Genomic DNA, 6,945 nt, shown 5'->3' on the forward strand with positions numbered 1-6,945 from the left:
TTGAAACCCTCTACGCACTTGCCATTTGTTTCATGTTGTTTCTCAAAAGAGGTTTCTTTTAAAAGTTATAAACTCGCAAGCGCACGAATCGAATATAGCATAAGCGTGTAAGAGCGAGATCGTACCCAAGGGATTGCGTGTAAAGATAGAAAACCAATTATACCCAAGTTAATTTCATTGTCAACCTAGTTGATTCAAATGGTGATTTGTTTGTTGATAAAGAAAATTAAATAAAGCATAAAACAAATATGGAAATGACAATAAACTGAAATTAAGATTTAAACTTATAAGAAAAATAACTAAGGTATTGGAATCCACACCATCATTCCATAAGATCCTAATTATTTATCTTTCAATTCCCATGGAGTAGCAATCTAGAAATCAATCTACTGCTTTCTCAAGATTTATCAATTAAGCTTGTAATTTATATCATAAGTAAATTCTCCTTCCCTTCATAAGTACAAATTCTAAGCATAAAATGTAAACAAAATTATTTAACTACAAAGGATCAAAGTTTCCTAAGCATCCTATGTGAAAAAGTTTATTTGAATAACAAAATATCAAAGAAATTTGTAAACTAAAAATATAAACCAAGGATGAATTAATAGATTAATCCAAACTCTTAACTACCACAAATACATGTTATATGTCACAATACATGATAGAAGTGGTGAAAAGAAGATTAATCTATTAATCATGTGAAGTGAAAATTATAATCATTGAACACCACAATATTTGAGAATTGAAAATAAAAACTAGAATTCTATTTAATAATGGTGTTTCATCCAACCTTAGTTAAGTAATTTAAATAGACATAATTAATATTTAAAACAAAACAAAGAAACTAAAATACATAATTTACATGAGAACTAGGAAAGGAAGAACAAGTTTAAAAGAGTTATTAGCTCTTGGTTCTTTCCTTTCCATCATTGTTCTCTTTCTTCCTCACTCTTTCTCTCTTCCTTTCTTTCCTTCCTTCTGCCGTGTATCACTCTTGAAATTATCCTCTCCACCCTCTTGAGTTGCTGCCTATTTATAGAAGCATGAAGTCCCTTTCATTCCAGCTGCATGTGCAAGCTGTCTTCTAGAACCTGTCTTGGTGTGTGACAGCCTGTGGATTGAGTTTTTATCCAATTGCTCCAAGTTTTGGATATGTGTTAGTCGACATCTTAATGAACAAATTTCATGAAGGATATTTATTCATTTGAGCATGGGAGAATTCTGTTTTCAGGCCTGCAAATGGACTGTACAGCATGAGCTGTAAAAGGCAAAGTCATCAAATCCAACTTGAGTTCTTCTCTCTTTTTGCAACACATTGCCTATTTCTCCTCCTTCTCATGCCATTGGTGGAAGACAATTAATATCTACAAACAACCACTCATTAAATACAAAAACAAAGATTGGAAATCACCAATACAAATACTCTAATAGATTTACATAATACAAAAGAAAATACTAACAAATATAAATTTAAGGATAAAACTTGTATTAATTTTGTGCTCATCAAATACCCCCAAACTTATATTTTGCTAGTCCTCGAGCAAAAGAAAATAAAAACTAAGTAGAAAAGAAAACTAAGCCACTTTCGCAGGGATCTCGATTGCATTTAGCATATGCAACAAGCCTTTAAACCTCTAGGTATCCCTAGTAGGAGGAGTTGTGTCTCCTGAGGGTTTAACAGATACGATACCCACAAACGTTTTACTGACTCTGTAAAACAAAATAATTAGAAAACTTAAAAGATTGTGTTTAGTCCTTTAAGCAAAACAACAAAAATAAAAATAAAAACAAAAACAAAAACAAATTCAAAATAAAAACAAAAATAAAAACTCAAAACAATTTTTCCGCACATTTTCTGAAGAGAAATGACTCATGCACATGACTTAAACGTTTTAACAAAGAAAGCTCAGTTTTAGACATTATTTACAAGGTGGCAATGTTCAAAACACAATATGCTTAAAGTGTAGTAGTGTGATGGCCAAATTCAACTCATTCTCTAATTTCAGTTTTTACAAAACTTCAAAAATCATATCAAGCACAAATGTAACTTCAAATCTCACCAAAGTTGTCCTCTCACAAATGAATCACTCGGAAGAGGGTTACAAAATGCATCACTCAATAATAAATATGAGAATAGAGTTAAACCATAAGGGACTTAACTCATAATAGAAGGATGGAAAATATGCATGACTATGATCTCAAGAAGGATGCCAAACACTTAAAAGTTAAAAATGTGTGCAATTGAACCACATGACATTTAGGATCAATTTAGGTCTTTACCATGGGTTGTAATGGGGCTAAGGGTGTAAGGTGAGTAAGAAATGAAGGATATGGATACAACAAAGTTCAAGGAACTCACAATGTAAGAGCATATAACAGTTGATTACAAGACTTTGAATCCTTACGCTTTAGATTTTATTTTTTTACGTGATCATTTAGACCACAAAGCCTTATACCTTCACTTATTTTGATTCACACTCCTTTATTCTATTTGAACAACCATCAATTTATTTTTGAGGCCAATAAAGAAACTTGAACTCGAAATCTGAATCCAATGTCACTTAACCACAACTTTTCTCTTTTCTTTCACTCTTTGAGTGAAGTTCTTCTCTTTTTTTTCTTTTTTCTTTTTTTTAAATGTAATATCTCTTCCCAAACTTAGCATAAAAAACACATCCAAACTAAAGCTCATGAGTTCCTTAGAAAGGTAAATTCTTGTTTTTCAGGCTAAGGCTAAGACTAATAATTGGTTAAATGAAAGAAAAGGCTTACATGTAGGCTCAAAGTGGTTACAATGGAAAATCATGCTTAAGCATGCATACGGTTAGTTTGAAAGGCACAAACGGTTCAAAGAGGGCCTTAATATCATTTCTCAAATGTCACGTAATCAAATTGTACAAGAATGAATGTTTTTTTTTTAAGTGCTCAACCAAGTCAATGAATAATGAGATCAAACAACAACTTGGATGACAAGAAAATAAGAATATGTGTATAACACTCATGAAATGAAGCACAAGGCTCAAAGCTCACATTATATGGTTATACAAGTCTAATTCATGCTTGATACAATTCTTTGGATCATGCAAGTCCCTTAACTGGAGAATTATGAAACAAATGGCAAGTGCATAGAGTGGTTCAAACATATCATGCTAGAACGATGCCATTCAGTGAATAATAAATTATTATTATTATTTTTTTTAATTTTTTATATATATATATTTTATATATATAGACATTTTCAATCAAGTCATGTAAACATTCATCACAATCTCATCTTATGTGTCCGGAAAGTGACTTGAAAACAAAATGACTCAAAACTGAAAAGAAAACAAACTAAAAGAAAGCAAGAAATTAAGTGAAACGAAAATAAGACTTGCTATCCCTTCCCAAACTTAGAAATAAACATTGTCCTCAATGTTGAAAAATTTAGGCATCAGCAAAGTTATAACAAGAAATGAAAGGGATTTAAAGTAATTAAATAAAAGAACAAACAAGAATTAAAACTACAACTCAGTTGCAAAAACAAAACAAAATCAAACGGAACAAAACTAAACTAAATACAACAGTAAGCCCTAACAACAGTTCTACGCACGCAGAAATCCAGCCCATGAGGACGTTCAAATCAATTGAAAACCCAACCCAAACGAAAGCCCAAACACTTCTTTTATTATTATTATTATTATTAAAAATTAAAGAAAACAAAGAAGCGTTGTCAGAAGCGCAAGGAACGAGATTTCTGAAAAGAGAGAAGAGGGGCCGGATGTCTCGTTTACTGATAGGTCACGGGCCAAAAGAGGTGAGGGACATGTCAGCGTGCAGAGGCCGCTTTTACATCCCCCAAGCCAGAATTATTGGCTTTGTAGGAAGGCGCGGCGACTTTTTATTTCTTGAAAGCGCTGAAAGGCATAAATGCAGTTAAGAGGGTTGGGGGACGGGTGCGGCAGATGGAGATAAGCCGTAGGGGTGCGCGAAACTCAGAAGCGCAGCGGCTAGGGTTTAAAAAAAAAAGTCTATAAAAGGCAGAGAAAAAATGAAAAACACAAACTCCTAAACAAACAAAAGAGAAAAGAAAAAAGAAAAGAGAGTGAAAAATCAAAATGGCCTCTTCCTATCCATTTTCGTTGGATCTTAACTTAGCTCCACCGACTCAAACATGGGGCCAAGCAGTGGCACCAGTATGGGTGCCCTATTTTGCCTCCGCACGAGGGCCTGTAACAGTAAATGACTCAATACTCCTGGACAACGATGTTGCCATTGGAGTTGCGAGAAATCTAGTGACTCCTAAAGATATACGTGTGCTGGGCACAAGGGACGACAATCGGGTCGTGAGCGACGCCCTGGCACTAAGCGTGCAGAGTACAACATGTGTCGCAAGTTTGGGTCATCGCCTACTTGCGAAGTCCCATGAGGTAGAGGTGCTGAAAGGTCAGTTGGCGGCGGAGCGAAGTATAGTTGAAGATTGTCAGAGTGTTATAAAAAGCTTGAAAAGGGAGAGGTCAAGGATAGTGGAGGTGAATCGACACCAGCTAGAAGTATTGCGGGACGAGAATAAAAACCTATCAAAGATGGTAGAGTTGTACTCTCGAGACATGCGAAAGCAGCTGGAGGACCTAGACCGACCAGGGAAACGCAAGCAATCAGATCGTGAGAGAAGTTTTGCTGAAGCGAAGATTGCGATCTTTGGGAGCTCAAGTGATGAGCCCCAAGAGGCTGTGCGTGAAGACCCTGGAGAGGACATCCAGAGGGCCAAACTCAAAGCTCCTATGGTCGAGACACCGAGCACTGTGAAAAAATAATTTCTAATGTATTATTGGTGTGCCTGTTTGTTTCGCCCTTCCCCTGTATTTTTCATTTTCATTTTGTTTCACTCTTTTTTTTTTTTCCAGAAATAAAAGAAATTAAGTTGCAAAAGAAAGAGTAGCACACTTCCCAAACAAAACAAAGATGACAGCCGAAAGGGAAAACACACTTCCCAAACTTAAAATAAAACAAAGCAAAACACAAAGCACCAAAAAAAATGAAAGTAACGGGCAAAAACATAAAACACCAGAAAACACGGAGGTAAAAAGAAAAGTAAAGTGAAAGTAGAAATGCTCCCTTCTAAATGCATGTGACCGCAAAATCCTCGTGAAGCGTAGGGATCCGAGAAAAAAGGGCAACGGCTGGATAGCAATTTGGAGATCCGAAGTGGATGTCGGCTCCCTCATCAGTAGATGTCTATTTAAACCGTGCATTGGTTAAGTGTTGGAGTACCCTTCATTTCTTCCTGCAAATTCAAGAAAAACCATCAAATAATTCAGAAACAAAACAATGGCATCCTCATGCGCTCACCTTGATGATCTCAACCTTGAATTGTCCCTTGCACCTCCGAATGCCCAGATAAGGGCTCCTCCAAACCCTGTCTTCCCAAACTCTACATATCATCACGGCACGGCCTCAAACTTTGCTGAGGCAATACCGAACTTTGCTAAGGCAAGGCCGAACAGAGCAGTGCTGCTGGGAGGCATGATTGGCAGCAAGCTCACACCGGCAGATCATTGGCATATAGCACACAGGTCTGACAATGTGGCAGTGGATGAGTCCCACACTTTTACCGCGCTCCAAGCGGTCTCGGCCACAAATCTGGGCTTGCGCCTACTGGCGAGGACGCGAGAGTGTGGAGCTTTGAGCGATGAGGTGGCTTCTTTGAAAGCTCTGGTGGCGGATTTGCAGAAACGGCTCTACTTGGCCAACCAGAATGTAGAAGCATTGCAGAAGAGAAATAATGATCATGTCGAACTTTTGCAGGTTCTACAAGTAAGAGCAAGTAGAGGCAATTAGCATGATGCCTCAGGTGGCTCATAATCTGGAAACAAACATGTGATTGAGAAATTTATGTATGCATTTTCACTTTTGTGTATGTAATCACATGTTTATGAAATGAATAAGTTTTTGAGCCAAATTTCTGTGTGTGCAATCATGAAGCAATCTACTTCCCAAACTTAACAACAAATTAAATACATAAACAAGTAAAAGAAAGCAAGAATTACAGTAATAAAAGCAAAGAGAAACAAGAAATTCGGAATTACCTTAAAAAAAATAAATAAATAAATAAAAACAAAACAAAACAAAACTTCTAAACCTTACCCCCAAACCTAAATCAAACATTGCCCTTAATGTTTCAAAATAAAAGCATAGCAAATGCATGGAATAAGAGGGTAAATGATATAGAAAGACAATACCTGGAAAATATGCGTGCCAATCCCTTGGTATTTATCCATTGCAGAATAAAAGACAAAAATAAAAAATAAAAAATAAATAAAAAATAAAAAATCCAAGCAAAAAAAAGAAATAAAGACCAAAATGAAATAAAACACACAAAAAGAAAACTAAAATCTATACAAATACAAAATAAACAGTCATAAAAAATACAAAAATAACCACACAAAGAAATAAGCAAAAATTATATTGTTTTTATTTTTTTATTTTTTTTATTTTACACTTTGTAAAAAATAATAATAATAATAATAATAATAATAACAATAACTTATTTTAAAAACACAAATATACAAGCAACTCACGGATGACCAGTTAAGGGCCTCAGAAAACACAGCCAGGGGATCCGGGAAGGTTGGAGGGGTCACAACGGTCCCGCTTAAAACCCAAACTTCTTAGACACCGAAGGTGTCGCCTATAGAACTCCTAGACACTGTATTGACGAAGACACTCACTGAAGTTACCAAAAGTCAGCTCATATGAAATTTTTTTTTATTTTTTTTATTTTAAAAAATTTGTTTAAAAAAAAAATTAATAATAAAAATAAAAAAAAATAATAATAATAAATAATAATAACAATAACAAAACAAGAAAAGAGAAAAGATTGGAATGATCCCCCTTGAAGCGATTAGGTCGAGCATGGATGCATTTGGAGGTCGCGACTTCTCCTACTACTCCACACTTCTCCTC

The 6,945-nt window shown here is 35.3% G+C and overlaps 1 long non-coding RNA gene across 1 annotated transcript; it reads right to left on the reverse strand.

Moving 5' to 3' along the window:
• Window positions 1-255: 255 nt before the first annotated feature.
• On the reverse strand, window positions 256-6,607 carry LOC148297489 (uncharacterized). The gene is made up of 2 exons (XR_015833077.1): window positions 6,222-6,607; window positions 256-5,790 (listed from the first exon to the last, which is right to left on the reverse strand). It is a non-coding gene; the product is annotated as an uncharacterized LOC148297489 (long non-coding RNA).
• Window positions 6,608-6,945: the final 338 nt, after the last annotated feature.

The sequence above is a fragment of the Prunus avium genome, chromosome 1 (genome assembly GCF_965620075.1).
Source record: "Prunus avium chromosome 1, drPruAviu1.hap1.1, whole genome shotgun sequence".
Classification (NCBI taxonomy): Eukaryota; Viridiplantae; Streptophyta; class Magnoliopsida; order Rosales; family Rosaceae; genus Prunus; species Prunus avium.